This window comes from Lepus europaeus, chromosome 10 (genome assembly GCF_033115175.1).
Source record: "Lepus europaeus isolate LE1 chromosome 10, mLepTim1.pri, whole genome shotgun sequence".
Classification (NCBI taxonomy): Eukaryota; Metazoa; Chordata; class Mammalia; order Lagomorpha; family Leporidae; genus Lepus; species Lepus europaeus.
In genome coordinates this window covers 120,023,783-120,029,583 of record NC_084836.1, presented here as the reverse complement: position 1 = coordinate 120,029,583, position 5,801 = coordinate 120,023,783, and positions in this window count along the sequence as shown.

Below are 5,801 nucleotides of genomic sequence, written 5' to 3'. Positions count from 1 at the left end.
GCCGGCGCCGTGGCTCAACAGGCTAATTCTCCACTTTGTGGCGCCGGCACACCAGGTTCTAGTCCCGGTCAGGGCGCCAGATTCTGTCCCAGTTGCCCCTCTTCCAGTCCAGCTCTCTGCTGTGGCCTGGGAGGGCAGTGGAGGATGGCTCAAGTGCTTGGGCCCTGCACCCTATGGAATACCAGGAAAAACACCTGGCTCCTGCCATCGGATCAGCGCGGTGCGCCGGCTGCAGCGCACCGGCCGCGGCGGCCATTGGAGGGTGAACTAATGGCAAAAGGAAGACCTTTCTCTCTGTCTCTCACTGTCCACTCTGCCTGTCAAAAAAAAAAAAAAAAAAAGACAACTTCAGGATGCACCTAACATCGACTCATTGCATCTGCTTCCTGAGTTTCTCCGCTCACCTGCACCTAGATGTCTGAATCCCTGAAGGATGACCATAGCAAGTCCAAGACACAGAACACTAGGAGCAGCTCCCAAAGGCACCAGGAATAGTCAATGTCAGGATGATTAAGAGGGCACCAGTTAGGTCAGGCAGCCAGGGTTTAAATCCTACCTCTACCACTTTCTTATCAACACATTGTCCAGCTCCCCTGGGTTCAGTCTCTTCATCTACTTGTGGTAACAATAGCCATTCTTTAAGAGCGTTGCTGTAAAGATTATTAAAGAACACATGTAACACGGCCTTGCAGGTTATGAATACTTGTTCAGTGCCCAGTATCATCCTTGTTGCTGCCTTTGTTATTAATGACATCACTTTGTGGAAGTTTGGTCGCAGACTCATGCCCCCACCCTCCATCAATTCTCATTGAATTCATAGTTAAAACAAATGCCAACAATTTTTACTGGCAAGGACCTAGAGAGGAGAAATGAGTAAAAGGCTTGGGGAACATATCACATTTAAATAGTTTTGTGAATTAATTTTTAGTTAACTTTGGGGTGGAAAATGGTGCTTGTAGCAATAAAAGGAGAAACAGAAAATAATAAATGCCCACCAATCAAAGGAAATGCAATAAAATGTTCTACAAGAGTGGTGATGCTGCTCAGCTACCTTTAAATTGGCATCTTCTATTATCTGCTTAAACCATATCAGCTGGTAAATGGAAAAATGCCACTTACAAAACAAATGGAGAAAAACCCAATAGCTGCAAGATTAAGTCATCTGGAGCCAGTCTACAAATGTCTTGAATTCTAAAACTGTAGGAAAGAGTTGAACTCAAGTTGTAGGACACAACGTACCATCCTGACAGGGAAGGTGATGCTGTCCGAAAACAGAAAACAGGGCAGAGGAAGAGGAAGGTGGTGGCCACGAGAGAGGCAGAGTTCTGTTTTGGATAGAGTGGTCAGTAAAGTCTTCTCAGAGGAAGTGATATTAAGATGGGTGCGAGGGAAAGAACCACTGTATTCCTAAAGTTGTATCTATGTAAAAATGCATTCATTAAACAAAAAAATAAAAATGGGATGATGGGAGAATGAGTAGTGCAGATAAATGGGGAAGTGCACATAGGCACAGGAATAGTAGGTGCTAAGGCTCTAAGGTAGGATGATAGAGGGTCTGATGGATGTTTGGGGCCAGAGTGGGCAGTGGAGTCGGTGTGGGATGGTGGAGAGAGCATGAACTGGGCAGCCCGACAAACCTGCTTGAACACTGGGTAGTCTAGGCCAGTTACTAAATTCATCAAAGCCTCTGTTTCTTCATCAGCAAAATGGGTTCAAGAAAATCAGCAGGATTCTCATGAAGAATGAATTTCTGGGAAATGCCTGATAAAGTATTATGGGGTTGCAGGTACTCCAAAATCGTAGCTGAGAAACAAAGCACAGAATTCCCAAGATTTGGCATTCATGAAACCAGGTAGCTGACCCCTCATCCCTTTGTGTGCATTTCGTATGTGTGTGCTACTTGCAAGGCATGTGCGTTCATGGTTGTCTTTTCCTCCAGGGAGCTCTCCTGGTGGAGGTGACAAATGGGTAAGGAGCTGTCTAGGAAAACAGAGTCTGAGCTCCACCAGGAGATTGCGAGTCCCCCCTCTGTCTCACGGGATCCCTTTACTTTCTGGACAACTTTTGCAGAAGCTTCTATCATCACAGGAAGCTGAATTTATGCCCTAACGGAATTTGTACTGGTGGCTCACTGATTTGAGAAATAACCTTTTATTTTTCTGTCAGAAAGATGGGGATGGGAGGAGCAGCTCCCCTTCCCCAGATTTGTCAAAAGAATTAGGAAGAAAAGTCAGCAGAGGCATTGTAATATGACCTGGTGAATAAACAGATGGGTGTTTGAGTGACACCAGAGCAGGGAACGTTCTGCAGAGCCATGTTTAGTATTCATGAATTCCTCCAGTGGTCGGCTGATGCTCTTAAAGAAAAAACAGCGCATTTTACTGAGGTTGGGAAATACACTCCAGCCTTCAAAATACTGTTGCCTGAGAACATGCAAAGGATGGGAAGTGTGCTTTGAAAATAAACATCTCAGAAAGCTTACGCATAGAAAGTAACCATGTTGTCTCAAATGTTCCTAAATGTATTGCCATTGTGGCAATGGAGTTATGAAGTTATGTGACTCATTTTTAACAACTTTCCAAAATTACCTGATAAAAAGTACTGGGCCTGTCAGGATAATCTTTGGGGAAGAGAAAACCTACTCTTCCCCTCTCTCAGGGTGTGAGGTTCCTGTTTAGAGAATGGGCAAATTCTTGGCTTGGGGTGAATTAAACTGTAAGATGTAAGTGTGTCTTCTGAGAGTACAGTCTCCATGTTCCCTAAGTTATCAAGGATAATTAACAAATATAAAGAACCACTAATTTAGAAGCTCACTATTGTCAGTGGTTGCAATTTTTCTTTGAATGTGAATTTAATATTTGGAAAGATCCAGAGCCATTTAGGATCTTGTCCAATAGTCTGAATGCCTGGCAAGTATCTCATACTGCAGGCTTACAGGTGGAATTCTCATCTTCTCCATCCGTATTACTCATCTCCATGAAGTAGGTCCTGGTTCACCTGGTGGCTAAAACTCAAAACTGGGAGCAGATGGATATTTTTAAAAATCGGTTTATTTAAGAGGCAGAGAGATTTAGGACAGTGAAAAAGAGAGAGAGGAAAAGAGATAGAGATGCAGAAAGAGAGAGAAGGAAGGAGAGCGAGTGAGCTCCCATGTTCTCTGGCTCACTCCTCAAATGCCTACAATGACTGGAGCTCAAGGCTTGGCTGGAGCCAGAGCCAGAAGTTCAATCCAGTTCTTGCATATGGTGGCAAGGCCCTAATTAGAGGAGCCAATATCCCCTGTCTCCCAGAGTCTGCATTAGTGGGAAGTTGCAGTCAGGAGCCAGAGAGGGAAACAAACCCAGACACTCCATTGTGGCACGTGGGCATCCTAACCAGCATTTTCACCACTGGCTCAAATGCCCACTTCCCTGGTCCAAATCCCCTTGCTGGATATGGTGTTTTTTTAAAAGATTTACATAATCATTTATCTCTTTATTTTAAAGGAAGAGTTACAGAGAGGCAGAGGCAGAGAGAAAGAGAAGTCTTCCATCTACTGGTTCACTCCCCAGTTGGCCATAACAGTCAGAGATGTGCCGATCTGAAGCCAGGAGCCAGGAGTTTCTTCTGGATCTCCCACATGGGTGCAGGGGCCCAAGGACTTGGGCCATCTTCTACTGCTTTCCCAGGCCATAGTAAAGAGCTGGATCAGAAGTCTTGAACTGGTGCCCATATGGGATGTGCAGGCAGTGGCTTTAACTGCTACACCACAGCACCGGCCCCTGGATATGGATTTTGGGAGCACTGAATCTTGTGTAATTTGAGGATCCTCCTTTTAAAATGCACACATAGATATCTTTTGTGAATATTCGCAGTTTGGGCCCATGAACTTATTACTGAGGCCCTCACAAAGCCTGAGGTGGAATCTTCTCCCTAAAGCTCCATTGCTTCATGCAAGTCCACCCACCCTGTGAGTTATCCTGGGTTCCCCTTTTCACCTCTCCACCTTCAACATTCAATTCTGCTTTTTCTGTTTCAAAAATCTCTCTCAAATGTACACACTTCTGTCTATAACTACAACCAGGGCTCATTTAATCCAAGCCATGACAATTTCTTACCTGGATATCTAAAAATAGGCTCCTTACTGGTTTCCTCACTACACTTTTGCCCTGCATTCATTTTTCTACAGAGCTACCTGAGTGCCTGTTTGAAAAGGTAAGTCCAGATTTGTCCCTCACCGGCAGAAAAACCCTCTCATTTCCCTATGCACTTCAGAGGCTGCCATTCACCACTGTCTCAAAGGCGCATCCCTACAGTTTTCCTGTTGCTGTGTCATGCTCACTTCCTTTGCAGCATTTGTCACTATGCATAAGCATATACTTACCTCTTTTGCTTGGTTGATCATTTGATTATTGTTTGTCTCCTTAGTATGTATGTTCTAAGTATCATGTTTTATTTGAATACATCTCAGTTAAGCACAGCTCTTCATACATAATAAGTGTTCAATCAAATATTAGTTGAATCAAGAAGGGGTTTAGCAAGCTGAGTATTCCCAGATTGGTCAAGACCAGAGAAGCCTATTAAATAATGAGAGGCTTTCCTGGGAAAACAGCTGAACTGAACTGAAGGCCGTCTCCTGAGTGAACTTTCAAAAAGGATTTAACTAATGGTCCCACCGTTTGGAGTTAGAGTGCAGCCTTCACGTGGGACTGCATGGGAGAAAAAAGTAATCCAACACACATGCTGGTCAGTATAAAGGCTTTGGTGCCTGTTAAAAATTCGGTTCCGTGGCTCTGCAGTCACACCAGCCATTGTTTGAAGGGCTGTGAAAAGGATGCGAAGCAGCAAACCTGAGACAGGGCATCTGTGGGGGAATAGGAGGGGGTTTGTGAGGAAGGAGCCACTGCTACAGCAAGAAAAACCTGTGGTAGTGTTGAGTGCTCACTGTGTGGTATGCTGTGCGCAGTGCTTTATCTAATCTTTTCAACAATACTGGCAAGTGAGCAGTACTCTTTTCTCCATTTTATAGATGAGGATGCAAAGGCTTAGATAGCTTCAAGATCTTTTTCAAGGACACACATAAGATACAAAGCCAGAATTTGACCTGCAGCTTTCTTCATTTTTACTTCCTAAAAGGAAACATATATCAGTACCACTAAAAACATGAACAAATAAGGAGCATGAGTTAGCTTGGCTCCATGCAATTTCTGAAAAGTTCAGACAAGTCTGTCTCCCTCGGGTAGGACAGGGACATGTCGCTGATGAGCCTAAAGTCTGCAATTTTCCAGTTATCTTCCTGGCAACTTATTAATTACGTAAAAATATCATGCTTCCTGAATATAGTGCTGCTCTCTCACTCTTAATGCCGTTAACAAGAAAAATCGGCGCTATTTTAAGAATTTTCTTCTAATATTGTCAAGAATTGCTGTCTTCCGCTTCAACGTAATATCCTCATTATAAACATTCTTTGATTTTTCTCTCTTCTTCAAACTTTCTTTCTTTTGGTCCTGGAATGACACATCATTGATGTCGATGGTAATAATGACATAAGTAGATTGTGCCATGCTTCCAGAAAAGTACAAAAGAAAGCTAAAACCAAATCAGCTGTATCTAGGTAGGCATCAGCCTCTTAACCTGTGTTAGACAGCAAGGGACGTCTTACAGACAAGGCTCTGCCAGAGTCCACATCTCTGTTCATGCCATTGATCCAAAGAGTCCTTGTTCCTTGAAGCAGCTTAAGAGTGGAAACATTGTGATCTGAGTACAGCTTGATTTCTTATTCAGCTATCTGAATTGGGGGAAAAAAAAACACCCAAGTTGGG